This window comes from Pelodiscus sinensis, chromosome 13 (genome assembly GCF_052426305.1).
Source record: "Pelodiscus sinensis isolate ZL-2025 chromosome 13, ASM5242630v1, whole genome shotgun sequence".
NCBI lineage: Eukaryota > Metazoa > Chordata > Testudines > Trionychidae > Pelodiscus > Pelodiscus sinensis.
Genome location: NC_143064.1, coordinates 29,673,292 through 29,689,929, shown reverse-complemented (window position 1 = coordinate 29,689,929; position 16,638 = coordinate 29,673,292). Strand labels below are relative to the sequence as shown.

Sequence of the window (16,638 nt, the reverse complement as noted above, 5' to 3'; positions counted from 1 at the left end):
TGTGGACAATGCATTCTAGTTACTATGATATTAGCAAAGGGAGGCTGCTGTAAAGGAACTGGGGAAGGCTAGGTTGCTTTCTGGCCCTGTATGAATAGAGGGATGGATGTGAGTAAGCAGCTTCTTATCATAACATAATGTACATGTCTCTACAATGGAGTGTTCTAAGGGACATTTTCTGATGGATTAAGGGGGAGGCATTGTGAGTGACTGGAATTGTGGTAAGGACATAAGGATGGGGGGGAGGACATCTAGCAGGTTTTATATCTGCTGTCAACGTGGAGATTGGGGGACAAATGGCCATAGGCAAATGCTGCTTCTGAGACACCTCAGACTGAGTCATGCAGATTAGAATCCCATAAATCAGTGATTTTTAGCTGCAGAGCCTTGCTGGTCTCCTCTAGACATTTGGGCAAGTCTAAAACATCTTTACAGGGGACAGGAATTAAAGGTGTTCAGAAAGCAGGGATATACCACAAACAGCTGGAATCCACCACTGGGCTGGTTTTTAGAATGTGTCCCAAGCAGTAACTGTGGCTGTAGGTGGTGGGGCTAATAGCAGACCCCTGCAGCTTCACTTTCCTGTTCCTGGCTTTGTTTGGCCTCTCCCTCTACAAACAGTCTGATTTCACCCACCCATCCCAGTCTGAACCTTGTCACTAGGGATGTAAACATTGTTTAAAAATTACTCATTTAAACTATTACGATTGTATTGGTTAACCATTTAATCATTAACAAGTTCACAATCTACCTCAGTATCCCGTGGTGCATTGCTTCACATCCCAACAGCCCCTGTACATCTGTCTGCATTTGGCAACCTCTTTCAATGGCCTTTGTGATTGCACTCTCTGCCTCCTTGGTCTGCAGGAATGGATCCTGAACTGTTGAAGAAAAAGGCTGCTATTCTCACGCACACGTCACAAATGGCAGTTGACTTGTACCTTAAGCAGAAAAGTAGTGATTACGAGTCAGACGCTGATCATGCCACACATAGTAGCTATGATATCAGATGTCTTGTGGCATTCACAGAGGTGCTGATCATAGTGGGGGTTGCTGTTACATGGCCCTGCCCAGCAGGAGTTTGGGGTTGCGGCTGCTACCTATTTGTTACTGGAATATATTAATGGTAAGACTGATACTTATTGGTTAAGCATTTAATATTTAATATTCCTACCTGGCACTGGTTTGTTTTTAGATTGAGTGGAGAGAGGAGAAGAATTTCAGGTCATGGAGCTTTGAGCTTGGGGGTTGCTAGCTGTTTGGAGATTACAAACAGGTTACTCTTTTTGCTGGTAGACTGCACCATAATGATGTCCCAGAAGTTATTTCCCAAGGCTAGGTTTTGTGCCTGTGACTGGTACATGGAAGGCTAGATGGCATCTTATAAAGAAAATTGACCCTGCCAGAGGGACTCAAGCTTGTGGTTCTTTTGGTTCAGGGAATTCCCTGGCTTCACTCCTAGGTCCTGTGAACTGATGCTTTTGTATTCTTTGCTATAGACTTTCTTAGGAACCCCTCATTTTTAGGTGCACTGGCCCATGGTGGTGGCTGTATGTATGGCAGGCCCAGGGCTGGACTTACCATGAGGCAAACGGAGGCGGCTGCCTCAGGTGCCAGACTGGAGGGGTGCCACTAGGACCCAGAGTGTAGAAAATTGTGTCTGCTGCTGGTGCATAGGTAGGTAGCAGAGCAGTACCATGAGAGGAGTAGAACAGAAAGAAGGCAGAATTGAGATCTTTTAAAGTTTTGGCCCAAGTGAGGGGGCATGGATGCGTCATTTGAGCTCCCGCCTCAGGTGCCAAAATGTTGTGGGCCGGCCCTGGGCCGGCCTTTTATTTGCCCTTCCCCAATGTTGAGCTCTGTGCAGTTATCAGACTGTTTCCTTGTACAGTGAATGCTCCTGGCTTGGCTCTTAGCAACAATATCAATACTTTTGAGAGCAATGGCTTTTTTTATCTCCAGGTACCCTGGGGTGTGTCTCCCATGTTAGAGCCCTCTAAAGGCAGCAGAGGAACTGGGAATTAACTTACTGTAATGCATTTCTTTGAGCATTAACTGTAACTGCTAGGATCCTCTACCTTTGTTATTCCAAGCTTGTTGCTGGCAGGAGTCTCATGAGAGATCTCCCTCTTAGTTTAGTTACTTTTGCCTTTACACACACCCTTCAAGTGGGGAAGGTCTTCCAGCATGAAAGCATAAAGTCCATGATACTGACCCAAGACACTTGGAGAAGTGCAGTAGAAATATTAGCCTTTAAGCACTGGGAGAAACTGACCAGTTGTAACAAGAAGACACGGTCTCTCTTCTCCCTAGTCTCAGGAAAATAATCTTTAGCATAGGAATGCTGCTTTTGACTTCTTTGCTGTTTATATAGGCTGTCTACACTGGCAGATGTAAAGCACTGTCAGTTGCAGCACCCCACACAGTGTCTCTGTGAAACTACTGCTATATGTTCACACCATCAGCTGCCAGCGCAGTAGCGTGACCACACTTGCAGCATTCGGAGCTGTGCATTCTGGGTAGTATCCCACAGAGCAGCTCTTCCTCTTCTGCCTCTGAGCTTGTGGGATGGTGGAAGGGTTTTTCTGGGGCAACCTGGGTTGTACCCCAATGTCCCATGATGCATTGCTTCACATCCCAACAGCCCCTATACATCGGTCTGCATTTGGCAACCTCTTTCAATGGCCTTTGTGATTGAACCCTCTGCCTCCTTAGTCTGCGGGAATGGATCCTGAACTGTTGAAGGCTGCTGTTCTCATGCACACGTCACAAATGACAGTTGACTTGTACCTTAAGCAGCAAAGTGATGATGATGAGTCAGATACTGATCTTGCCACACATAGTAGCTATGATACCAGATGTCTTACGACATTCACAGAGGTCCTGATCACAGTGGAATGCTGCTTTTGGACTCCTGAAACAAGCACTGAGTGGCAGGATCTCTTCGTCATGCAAGTCTCGAGTGACTAGCAATGGCTGCAGAACTTTTGGATGAAGAAAGCCACTTTCATGGGACAGTGTGATGTTCACACCTTCCCTTCCTCTCCCTCACAGAAATGAAAGCTGCTTTCCCAGTGGAGAAAGGCATCGTGATTGCACTGTGGAAGCTGGCTACTCCAGACAGCTACTGATCAGTCACCAGTAGGGATGTAAGTGACTAATCGACTAGTCACTTCCCCCCCTCGATGCCTTTATCACGTTGATAGAAGTGTTCAGGGCCATTATTCATATCCTGCCCCCCAAAAAGCCTATTAACCATTAACCAGAAAAGGTATTTCTTGCACTCCCCTGTGGCAGGACTTTTTTTTTTCTCGGAACCTAGGGGTTCCTTGAAATTCTTTCAAGCTAAACAGGGTTCTGTGACCAAATAAAATTGGGAAACACTGCTCTAGGGGGAAGTCAAAATGCCCATTGTGATCCTGGAAGACCACACCTGACCCTTAGTGCCATGGCTCATGAAGCCATATATTGGGAACCTTAACAGCAGCAAGGAGTGGTTCAGCAAAGATGTGGAGAAATTGGAGAGAATACAGAGAAGAGCAACAAGAATGATTAAAGGTTTAGAGAACATGATCTATGAAGGAAGATTAAAATAATTTGGCTTGTTTAGTTGAGAAAGGAGAAGACTGAGACCGGACATGATCACAGTTTTCAAGTATCTGAAAGGGTGTCACAAGGAGGAGGGAGAAAAATTGTTCTTTTTTGGCCTCTGAGGATAGAACAAGAAGCTATGGGCTTAAACTGCAGCAAGGGAGATTTAGGTTGGACATTAGGAAAAACTTCCTAACTGTCAGGGTGGTTAAACACTGGAATAAATAGCCTAAGGGGGTTGTGGAATCTCCACCACTGGGGATATTTAAGAGCAGGTTAGACAGACATCTATCAGGGATGATCTAGACAGTACTTGGTCCTGCCGTGAGGACAAGGGACTGAACTCTGACCTCTCGAGTTCCCTTCCAGTTCTAGTGTTCTGTGATTCTAACAACATGTTGACCAGATGCAGAATGACTGTGGTGCATGCTTTAGGCTGGGAGATTGGACTTGGCCAATGACAATATCCCTATGGTTAGAGCCACATACTGTACCCTCTATGATATTTTGTGAAGTTAAGGGCGAAAGCTTCATTCACATCTGGACTGTTTATGGCTCAGTACCTGGAGGCTAACTCTGAACAGTTTGAGATCAGGAGGAGCATAGCATGGAGGTATAAGGTTCAGGGATAACTTGGTGCAGCAAATTGATGCTGAAAGTCAGTAATATTTGTTGCCATGCACAGTCCAGTGGCTGCAATGCATGTGGGACTATAATTAGTCCGTATGATGCACTTAGTACAAAAGTTCTTGTTGCTTTGCTGGGGTGTGCTTGCTTGCTGTCATGTTATGAAAAGAGATTGCTTTCAAACCCAATAATTTTTTTTATTAAAAAGAATGAACACAACACACATACAGCATGAAAGGGGCAAGTGTGAAGTGCAGTGGATGCTGACTGGGGACAGGATGGTGACCAATATGTGTTGGCAGTGAGAGGAGAGCAAGTGGGAAACAGTTTTGGGACCCCATCTGCAATGGGAGAGCAGTTGTTGAACTGTTCCATCCGCAGTTCTAGTAACTTCTGGAGCGTGTCCACTTGGTGTGCCATAATGGGCTTCTCTGGGCTTCGTTTTTCTTCCCTCCTTTCTTTCCTCCACTTCATTAGTTTGTTCTTTGTAGCAGCAACTGGAAGCACAGCCTCATGCATCAAGTAATCTTTATTTTTTGAAGGCAGCTTCCTTTCCCTGCGCAACCATTCAGTGGCAGTAACTAACAGGGAAGGCTAGGATCCCAAGATTAAATCTGTGAAGACAAAATGCAACATTTTACAGCGGGACCATTGTTAACATGAGACCGAGCATCGACATGATCCAGTTTAAACACAAGCACTGTTCACCTACCTATCACTCACTGTCTGTCCCAGGGCAAGTGCACACAAGACCCACAAAGCGGTGAGTTAACCAATCGGATAGGGGACTTCAGTGGAGCAGGGCTGTATGGTAGTATGGGCATGTGTGTCTTGGAGAGCCAAAACTGCAGGGGGCCCTGTAATCAGAAATATCTACACATTTTCCATGGTCTGTGTTTATCCTGGAAGATATTTCACTGCTGAGGGTGTTAAGGGAAGCAAAGGGAGAGTCTTCTGTGAAATTCTAGCCCTTGCATGGCGTGCCTGTGTGCAGCAGGGTCTCCTTGCCCCACCTTATGGCATACTTGTGTGGGGATGTTACTCTTAAAGGGACAACCAACACAGCAGCTCTGCAGAGGAACCCACAGAAGTGGATTGCCCAGCATCTTCATGACACTTGCAGTGAGATCTGTGAGGCTGATTATCATGAACTGAGAGAATCTAGCAACACCCTGTTCTGCATCTGACTATCCCTATGTCAGTTCTAGCACCACACAGACCCACTCCTGGTTTCTGCAACTCTCCTACCCCCAACAACTCGCTTCAGCACTTCCAAACATCAAATGCCACTTACAAGGCACATCCTCTATAGCAGGGATCAGTAACCTATAGCTCACTGAGGAGCCAAATATGACTTGTGGCTCGAGCTCAGCTTCCCCTGGCTCACCTGCAAAGGGGATCGCACCCCACCCCCTGGAAGATTGGAGACCCGAAGCTCAGCGCTGGATGTGGCTTGCAGGGAAGCGCACATGCTGCTCCTCTGCTCCCCACAGCAATGTGCATACTTCCTTATCCTACCCTGCCTTCCCCTGTGCTCTGGGGAGGTGGGACACAGGAGCTGCACAGCCTCCCCCTGTCAGGTGATCATCAGAGAGAGCATTTGGATGTGGGGGTGATGCATGAGAGCGAGCGGTGGGTTTTGGCTAAGATGGCACCAGAGGATCCAGGTTTGGGGACGAGGAGTGGCTGGATTTCCGAAAGGAGCAGCACGTGCTCTTCTTCCAGTGCTGCCTGCAGATCATGTCTAAGAGATACTTGTCCCTGAAGACCAGCAAGTACTGGCTAAGCTGCCCTTGTCCCTGCCCCCGGCCAGACACCCACCAGCACCCTGCTCCTGCCCCCTGGCCAGGCAACTACTCCCAACTTGCTCCTAAACCCTACCTCCCACCCAGATACTGCACGCCCCATCCCTATCCCACTCACTGGCAACTCTGTCCCGTACACTGGATTCCCATTTTTGGCCTCTCCCCAGAGCTTAAGGGGGCCCATAAAATCCACTAACCCTGGAGCCCTGGAAGAGTTAATCTGATCTGAGGCCTTGAATCTCAGTCATCTCTGCCGTTTGGAGGCCACGTCAGTGAGGGTTGGAGATTTCTGAAGGGATTGGTTTTTTTGTTTCTCGCGTGTGGTCCCCGAGTGATTTTTTTTTTTTTTTCTGTGGGTCAGTGTTTCCAAACCCAAAAAAGATTCCCCACCTCGGCCATAAATAAAGACAACATTGAAACTTTTTGTGTTGGACATTATTTTAAAACGAAGTAAAATATTAAGCCTGGCTAACAAGCCCCCAGTTGGGGTCCAGCCCCATCTGGCCAACATCCCAGCCTCCTGCACCCCCACATCTCCAGTCCTGTGCCATGACACTCCTGCACTACCCACACACCCCAGACTCCCTGCACTAAGTCCCTCATACAACCCAATCCAAACTCCTGCACTCCATCATCCCCAGCCCCCACCATAAGATTGAGAGAAGGCAGTCTGAATGCAGGCATGAACTGGATTTGACCAGTTATGATGTAAACGTCAAAGAAATGTGCAAAAAGATGCGGCCGCAGAAGACTCATTAAATAAAGTCTGAGAGTACAGTGTTTCATTTAGGCTATTATTAATCATTATATCAATTGCCAATAATATTAAGTTGCATATTTTTGGTCACGCAAATGGGCATTCTTATACGGCTCTTTTTTGACCACTTGTTCTGAATTTTGATGTAGTTTGGCTCTTTGGTTTGAAAAGGTTGCTGACCCCTGCTCTATAGGGATATCAGTGGTTAACTAACGACCTGGGTGGGGAGCACTCCAGCCCGACTTGGCGGTAGCAGCCCCCACTTGCAGTGTGGCAAGCTGGGCCTGGCGTGGCAGGAGCAGCCGCCCACCCATAGCTGGCCCTGGCTGCTCAAATCTATTCTGGGGTAGAAAATAGCTGCTGACAGTGTGCATCTGTGGACCATAAGCCATCCTCTGGCTCTGAGACCTTTCCCCCTCTGTACCCTCATCCATGATTATTTCCTCCTGACTGGGTCCACTGTGGGATGACTCCTGAGGCCCTGAAGTATCCAGTGGGGTCTTTGGAGTGGAGGTAGAGTCACCCTGAAGGATTTCATCCAGCTTTTTGTAGAATCAGCAGATTGTGGGCGCAACACCGGAGTACCAGTTTGCCTCCTGTACCTTGTGGTAGGTGTTTCACAGCTCCTTCACTTTCATCTCACACTGCAGTGCATTCCGTTCATGGCGTGTTTTGGGCATGCATCTCAAGATCTGCCTGTAGGTATCATAATTCCCACAGTCGACATGTAGCTGGGACTGGACAGCCTCATCTCCCCATATTCTAATGAGGTCTAGGACCTAGGCATGGCTCCAAGAGATTGCGTGGGGTGTGTGACAGGCATGGATACCTGGAAAGATATGCTGAGAGCACTCCACACACCACAATGCAAACAGAAAGAGGACTTCAGAAATTCCAAAGGAATATAAAGGGCAGGTCTGAGGGTTGATCACCTGAGGGTAGGGCAGTAGAGGTCAAATTGATGACCAGAGGGGCAAGAACAGGCATTGTGGGACAGGTACCATAGGCCTGTCCCAGCGCTATAGTACACCCCAGCGCTGTAGCCACAGCAGAGCAAGCTCTACACCTCTCATTGAGGCATCTTACTTAGAGTGCAGCAACTGTGGAATTAGTGCATACTCACTGCTTTGTCAGTGTGGATATGTTGGGAGCAACAATGCTGAGAGCTCATTTACTGCACTAACTTGCCAGTGTAGACAAGACCATAGCCAGACTAAGAGATTGCACGCAGCAGTGTTTACTTCAGTAGAACTAAAAAGTTGCTTACTGGTGTAGAAAAGCCCTGATTGATGTAAGTTATGCCAACTCAAGCGCTCACGTACACAGTGTTGTCAGCCACTCTGGAGGTGGAGTAATTGTGCCACCAGGAAAGCTCTCTCCTGTCAGCAGAGAGCATCTGCACTAGTAGTACTACAACAGTTACCTCGGTACAGCTGTGTTGCTGCAGCAATTATAGTGTAGACTAGCCCTTAGAAAAAGCCAGTCAGAGGTGAGATTATGGTATTGCATGGGGAAGAGAATGTGTTTTTTGTCTAAAGTGATCCAGCCCATTCTAGACCAGTGAGAAACGTATAGTCCTCTGTAGTGTGGCTTAGGAACATATAGGGTTGAGATGACATACAAAATGTGTGCTTAATAGGAGCCACCAATCTTCCAGAACTGTGAGAAATGTCCACAGGGACCAATCTTCCAGAACTGTGAAAAATGTCCACAGGGACTAGGCTAAGACTAACAAACTCATTACACTTCTATACACGTAATTACTTCTGGTTTGCATTCAAAAGCTACTTTACAACCCAATGTACAGCTCCTCAAAAGCTATCCCAAGAGCAGGTGTTGTCAATATGGAGGCAGGCAGAAATGATGGAGGTCTCCTGAAATTACCTTTTAGAATCTCTTGTCCTGTTGCCATGCTCTTCACTGGCAGGAGTGAATCCTTGATACTGGGGACAGTTTGAACTGAAGTTACTGTACCTTTTGAGAAGGAAGTAGCTTTAACTCTTCATTTTATCAGCTGCTTTATTTTAAGTGTCAAGAAAGCAAGGTCCAGCTTAACAAATGTTTCCAATTCCAAGGTTATTTTTATTAGTTTGCATAACACCTTACAATGTGCCAGGCTCTTGAGCTAAGCTGCTCCCCTCTGATTTTACCACAGTTGCCGTGAGTGGGAATGCCCCCAATGTAACTTGCTTACAGTGTGTGGTGGTGAGCAGATGCTGTGATTGTGTGTTCACAAAGAGTACGTGCAACCAGGGGAGGAAACCATGGAAGCTAAAAGCTGTAGGCCAGCAATGGGCAGCCAAGGCTAGTGAGTGGGAGTGGCCCTCCTTCATCTCAGTGGGCTGCAAGTTTGAAATTGGGCAAGTGCACTAACCATGACCCCAAAAATAAGATTAAATCCACTGCACTTTAGTCTCCTTCTTTACTATGCCTTTTCAACACAATGTGATCCATTATTGGGGCAAATTAACTTGCTGGCAAAAGTAACATAAAGAAGCGGACTGTACGCATGGCTCTCACAAGCTTGTATGTAATCAGCTTGTGTAACCACCACGAGGTGAATTTAAACATGGGCGCTCTGAAACAGAGTATAGGAGCCTCTACCTCTGAGCTAAAAGCCAGCTGGCTCCCAGCCCATGCTGTAGAGGTCTCTTGGTCTTAAGTGTTGCTGTCTAGGTGCCACTGCACGGTAACGACGCTAGGGCTATGTCTACACTCGCGGCTTCTTGCGCAAGTACGACTGTTCTTGCACAAGAATCTGCAGAGTGTCCACACTGCCTGCCTGCTTTTGCGCAAGGAAATTTACAGTACAGTGTGGTAAGAGGGCTCCTTGCGAAAGTTACGCTCTTTTTTATCAGGTGTAAGCCCTCTTGTGGAGGAGCTCTTGCGCAGGAGGGCAGTGTGGACGCTCGGCAGGGATTTCTTGCGCAAGAAAGCCCTATGGCTAAAATGGCCATCAGAGCTTTCTTGCGCAAGAGAGCGTCTGCACTGCCATGGGAACTCTTGTGCAAAAGCACAGCTCTCACATGGCAGTGCAGACGTTTTCTTGCACAAGACTTCTTGCACAAGTACCCTTGCACAAGATGTTCTTGTGCAAGAAGCCGCCAGTGGAGACATAGCCTTGGGCTATGACTACACTCGTGGCTTCTTCCGCGAGAACTATGCAAATGAGGCTAAGCATGGAATATTGCCGAGCCTCATTTGCATACTTAATGAGCCACCATTTTTGCAGAAGAGGCTCTTGTGCTAGAAGGAGCTGTCTACGCTGCCCCTTCTTGCGCAAGAAAAATCCTCTTGCGCAATGCCGTTATTTCTGAAAATAATCGGCATAATGGCTATCTGTGGAGTTGCAGGGCTCTAGTTATTAGTCTAACCCAGGGGCAGGCAAGAGGCAGCTAACGGGCAGTATCTGGCCTGCCAAACTGCTGGATCCGGCCCATGGCAGCTTTGCTGGTACTCATACTACACAGCAGCTGCAGCTGCTTTAAACAGCAGACTGCTAATTGCTATGCAGTTTGGGCAGGAAGGAGAAAGCTTTGTGTACTGTCCCCTCCCCCTAACAAAATCCCCCAGCTCCCATTGGCCAGTTTCTGACCAATAGGAGCTGAGAAATTTTTGCTAAAGGCAGGGGCAGTAAATGAAGCTTCCTCACCTCCCTCCCTATGTTGGAGCAGAACCACATGGAGCAGATGCCCAGCAAACAGGCAGAGAGGCCCATCTTCCTGCAGAGCTGAGCACGCTTAGGTAAGCACCTGTCAGCCAGAGCCCGCCTCTTCTCTCCCCACAACTACCTGCCCCAGGACACCACCAAAGCCCTCTGTATCCCCTCTGCCCACCTCCTCCCGGTCACAACTCCCTCCCAGATCCTGCACCCCCTCGTACAAACCTCCTCCAGGCCAGAATCCTTTCCTGCACACACAACCCTTCCTGGACCCTTCATCCCAAGGCCCTAACCCCCTCCTTCACCCAAACTCCTCAGGTCCCACACTCCCTCCTGCACCTCAGTCCTCTGCCCCAGGCTCCCTTCTACACGCCACCTGCTGTCCCAGGCCCTCCACAAAAGTTCAGCCCTTGACTACTTAGCAAAATCTTGGAGTGGCTCCCCATTTAAAAATTATTTTCGACCTCTGGTCTAACCCTCTCCTCAAAGCTCAACTTTGCTGTAATACAAAGTGGGTCCTGGTCCATGAGCAGGCTTCTGTGTGCTGTGATGATACAAATAAATAATACATACTTGCTGCAGAGGCTTTGGGAAACATTTAGGAAACATTCCAACTCCATGATCTTCTTGACTTTTAGGAACATAGTGTGAGTGAGAGGGTGCTTTATCCTCTTTCCTAGGGTGCACATTCACCAGGCTCTTAATTACCAAGATGAAGAATTCTTGGACTCTTAGTTTCTTTTTGTGCATGGAGAGGTGGGGACAGTCTTCTGAGTGGTTAAGAGTGTGATGTGGCTTTTCTTCCCAGCCCATAAAGCAGCCTGTTGTGCAGGGGAGATTGGTCCCATATGTGTGGAATGGAGGATGTGTGGGGCTGATCTGTAATTTATGAATATTGGTTTAGTTTTTGAGCTAATTGGGTTATTTGAATGTTTATGGTGCATATAGGTTGCTTTAGTTTAATAGCAGCGCTTTGAAATTAGCAGGAAGGCAAGTGGCTCTAGATAAGCAACTACTGATACACATGGGAGACATCTTTAACAGATGATGCTGAGCTGTTGGCTGGAGTACAGAAATAGTGTCGTCTTAGCCAAGTTAACAAGAATTATTTTGCCAGGGCTAGGAGCCAAAAAATCAAAAGGACACCAAATAGTTGCTCTGGGAAAGGGTGGGTGGGGGAGAGTGGTCAGAGATCTTGTTTGAAGAATAGACTGACACTCTGCTGGAGGATCTGAAGAATGAAAAGCTGCCTGACCTATTACTCTAGCCTTACCACCTTGTAGTAAGAGTTGATGGGTTTACCCCTTTTGGTTTAAAACGCTTTTCTCTCATGCTCGAATCTCAATAGTAGGAACAGTAGGAAGAAGATCAACAGTACTTTGTTTTAAGAGCACGATCAGGTGACCAACTTTATGCTCACAAGCACCCAAAGGGAAGACTTGCAGGTGCTGAACTTAGTTGAACCTCTTGGGCAAGGACTGTTAGTATCCATGTATGGTTCTGTAGCCCAGGCCTAGTTTAAGAGTGGGTGAATTGTGGGTCTCTACTACTAGAGAGCTGAAAAAACCTAGATCTGTCACTGAAGAGGGTGCATTCAAATCCCATCAAAGGCACAGCAAGCCCTGTAAATGTGGCATATTGCTTCCTGAAAAAGTGCAATAAAGAGTCCGCAAAACCACAATCCAATGTGCATGATGAACTTGACATGCCATAATGGATGAGTTTGGAGTACAATGGATTGGTGATCACTTGCCAAGTTTTCAACATATAGGGCTGGTTGGTGAAACTTTGGTGGAAACATTTTCTGCTTGGAGCCTAGATGAAATCTGGTTGATATTAGAATGCTTGAGTGCAGTCATAGAGCATAAATATGTTTGTGTTGTGTTCATGGAAGTGCTTGGAAAGAAGGATTAGATTTGTTTCTACACCCCTTTCCCATCTGAGGTGGCAGTGCAGTGTAGGTGGCGGGAAGAGAAGAGGGCCTATCTTTGTTTCTTTAGTTGGGTGGTGGTAGCATGACTTGCTAGTGTGACTTTTTGGTCATTATTCTTTATGAACTAGCCAATTATCCCATCATAAGACGGGATTTTCAGGCCTCTCCTCCACGTCGGTCTTCTCTCCTGAGCCTCCGGTCTCTCGCTCCGTGTCTCTCTCTCCTCCTCCTACTGCCTTCCTCCGCCCCCCCCCCCCCCCCAGCTCTCCTCCCCTTCCTGCCTCTCACTTGGGGGACCGCAGAGTCCAAATGGCCTTTTGGGCTCAATGCTCCCCGTGCTGCATGGGGAGTGCAGAGCCCAAACGGCCGCTTGCTCCCACGTGGCAGCCCGGCTGAGTGTCGCAGAAGTCAGCCGAGTGCCACGGCGGGAGGCAAAAGTGGGTAGGGCGGTGACATTCATGGCTAGGGGGCGGGGCCTGGAGCTGCTGTCACGCCGCACATCACCGCCCCGCCCCCCCTTCCCCTCCCTCTCCCGCTGTGGCACTCGGCTGACTTCTGCGCCGCTCAGCCAGGCTGCCACGGGGGAGCAAGCAGCCGTTCGGGCCCCGCACTCTCCATGCAGCGTGGGCCGCCCAGAGGGAACAGCCAGCATTTCAGTGTTACAGACCCTCAGACTCTGGGCTGCTATAAATAGGATGCTTCACTGTAGCAGTTTCCAGGTGATGGAATGGTTTTCACCGTGGTGATTCTCTCCCTCCCATCCATGTGTTTGAGATGCTGGGACATGTAGAGTCCTCACCCTCCCTGCAGGGGCTGGAGTGTGTTAAAAGGAGTTTGACTGAACAATTATGCATTAATTACCTTTGTATTTTGGGCTCCCAGCGGACTGCAAAGGCGAGGCAGATATAGGGGTAGACACAACTACCCTCAGATCCAGGGTTGCGGCTTAGTCTCAGCTGGGGCTCTGTGTGCTGTCAAGTCCCTGAACTGTGCTATAGAAATTAAGGCCCATGGAGGGGAAATATTCTTCTGGCCCCAAAGTTATTAACCGCAGCCTGTAATTTTATCTTTTTGCTTTTGTTTTCTTAATTCTTCAAACTGAAATTTCGGGCAGAGCCAGAGAGGGGGGAGAGTTTTTGGGAGATCAAAGGACAAAATACTACATTTGGTCTCAGATCTTTGACCAAACAAAGGGCGTTCCCTCCTCTTTCTCTCTCCCATGTCTCATGCTTTGTGGGAGGAGGGAGGGCTATAGTAATGAACACGAACTCCATTCATACCAGCCCTTCTGCCAGGCTCTGGATTTCCTGTCTAATGGTCCACTATGACATTGTAGATGGCTATAATTTGCCTCCTCTGTCTTCTCACTCGGGGTTAATCTGCATTACAATTAGTGGGGTTTGGCTGGGAGGTCTTGCTCTCAGGTTCCCTGGGTGTATTACTGCTGCTGCCATTTTCCCTTCCAAGTGGGCACGCCGCCGCTGCCGTTTTCTAGGCCAAAGTAATTCTTTGCTTTGGAACGAAGAGACGAAATCTCTTCAGTCTTATTTCCAAGGGGTCAGGGACAGAGTGGGACACCTGCTGATCAAATCTTATTCCCTTTTAACCTTCTTCCTCTCTTCCCCTATCCTCCAAGTAAATGGAAAAAGAATAGGGTTGCAGCATGAATGCAGACGCAGGCTTTCATGGTCCTCCCTAAACCAAAGGAAAATAGAAAAACAAACTGAGCCAAGCAGGGAATCTGATCTGCTTCCGTCAGATCATTTAATGTCTGTAGCATCCAGGGGTTGGATTTTTGGTTCATGCCGTTTCTGATGAATTCTAGCTTTTGAAATTCCTGGTGGTTGAGCAGGGCTTGGCCGCTGGAGGTTTTTTCTGGCTGAGCTCCTGCAAGAAGAACCTTAGATATTTGGAAGGCAGGAAACCCCCTGGTTCAGAGTGAGCTGTGTGTGTGTATCAAGTTATGTTGGGCTTGGTAAGTGGGGTTTGCAGAAGGAGCAGAAATCAGCCAGGTGGTCTCACTGAGCTTTGAAGGACGATAGAAAGAGAGCCCTTGAAGCTCTACTTTTACTGCTTTTCTGTTTCCATGGCTTTTTCTCTTCAGCTTTTCTGCCTTTTTAGGGGTGTCTCCTCTCCTCTCTCTTCCTGGCTCAAGTCCAGCTCGTTCCCCTTGCTGCTGGAAGAGGTCTTGCGTAATGCTGAGCACACAGCTGTCGACCCCTATCAAACCACTCGAGAAACCCCTTTTTTTAACAAAAAAAAAAATCCTCCTCTGTCCTAATTATAAACAGAAGGGGAGGGGAGAGTGCTTTCTCCCACCCTCTCCTGCCCTTGTCAACCCAACGCAACCTCCATCTAGTATAGCCTCGCCAACTGGGGCCCTGCAATCAGAGCCTGCGCGCCTCATTGTCTCACTTTTCTCTCCATTCCTACGCCAATTAAAGCACCGTGTTGCCATTCATAGCCCTTATGGTTTTGTTCAGTTGTCTGTCAGTTCTTGTCAAGCACTGTTCCCTTCCCCTCCCCCATTTAAAAAACAAAACCTCTTACAAACCCCCCTTTGAATTGCATCTTACCTCATTCCCAGCATGGGGGCCCATTGATGGAGATATGAGCACTGACATGCTGGAGGGGGAGGAGACAGGGAGATTACTCCCTGGGACTCCATTGTGGTGTTCTGCCTGGCGAGCGCCTCTGGCCAGTGGAATGCCAGGTCATGCGCTCTCTGGCAGCCACACAGCAGCTCTTCGGGACAATGTTAGATAACTTGGTTTGCCTTTATCTCTGAGGGGAGGTGAAGGCAATATCACTTCTGAGGGGAAAATATCATTTTTCAGAACTCTGCAGCCATGTTGCCTCTCTCTGATGGCAGTTTCTCATACCTGAAAGGGAATGTTTCTAGAGGGGTGAGGATCTGTGTGGTGTTTTTGTGTGGCTAGAGAATGGGGTTTGAGAGTTTGGACTGGACAGTTAGGTTCATTTGCCCTTATATATTGCAATAGGACCAGGAATTTACATTTCAGGACTTAAAAGAGACTCTTCTAACCCTGGTAATATTAATTTGGGAAACTGTTGCATAGAATCTCAATCAGATGAGGAAGAGAAATCCATGTCCTTAGCCAGCTTTTAACAGAGTCTGGAATACTGACTTGCTCTGCTAATGAACGTAGCTCATTGTTCACCCTGTTCCTGAACATAACACCCATGATACTAGTAGGCCAGGCAGGAGCAGCCCTCCGACCACAGGACTAGGGACGTAAGCGACTAGTCAACTCCAATAAGCAAAAGCTTATCGGATAGTTGACTAGTGCCTTGATTAGTTGCTTCCCCCACCTTGCTGCCCCTATCAGAGGTAGCAAGAGGCGGGGAGCAGGAACCGGTGATGAGGGGTGAGTCGATTCCTCCCACTGTCTCCGTGGCTGATTCCTGGATCAGGCCCAGTCCCAGATACTGCGCCTCTGCTTTTTAAATGTATCAAGAGCCTGTTGGCTCTTAATACATTTAAAAATCAGAAGCACAGCAGGGGGGACCTGGCGCAAGCCAGGCCAGCTGATTCCCGGCTTGCACTGGGTCCCCTGTTGCCCTCCAGCCTTTTTACATTTAAAAGGCAGAACTACAGCTGGGTTAGCTCCTTAGGCTGCGAGCCCTACACTGTGCCACAGGTCCATGTAACCAGTTTAATAATTATACCGTTGTACAGGTGAACTTTTTAAATGGGATTTTATATTTCTAATGCCAGTCATAGCCCTACTGGAACTGGGCCTTTCTTTCACAGCTACTGAAAACACTGCAGGTGGCAGCCCTAGCAGCATGCTGAGGTAATCAGGGCCCCAGCGAAATCTCTTGATTTACTAGTTTTCACTGGTTATGGGCTAATGCTAGTTTCTTATCTGGTTTGGGTACAGAGTGTTACTGGCAGACTAATTTGTTTTGTGCTAAAACAAAAGGAAAAGCTATGTAGCACTTTAAAGACTAACAAGATGGTTTAATAGGTGATGAGCTTTCGAAGCTCATCACCTATTAAACCATCTTGTTAGTCTTTAAAGTGCTACATAGTTTTTCCTTTTGTTTTAGCAAGATCAGATTAACACGGCTACCTCTCTATTATTTTGTGCTGGATTGGGATCACTCCTGATGTTAAGAATTGGCTGCATTAAGCATTTAACATCACAGATTGGCCCTTCTAACTTTGCTATATGCAATCTGCATCCATCCATGGGGCCTGGTGAATGGAGAGAACAAAAGCCAGTCTTCTCATCAAACA

The 16,638-nt window shown here is 47.7% G+C and overlaps 1 protein-coding gene and 1 pseudogene across 1 annotated transcript in view; one reads left to right on the top strand and one right to left on the bottom strand.

Moving 5' to 3' along the window:
• Positions 1-7,767, bottom strand: part of LOC149523652 (uncharacterized) — a 38,752-nt pseudogene extending 30,985 nt beyond the window's left edge.
• Positions 1-16,638, top strand: part of EFNB1 (ephrin B1) — a 130,929-nt gene that overhangs the window by 41,101 nt on the left and 73,190 nt on the right. The gene's annotated exons all lie outside the window — the stretch shown is intronic.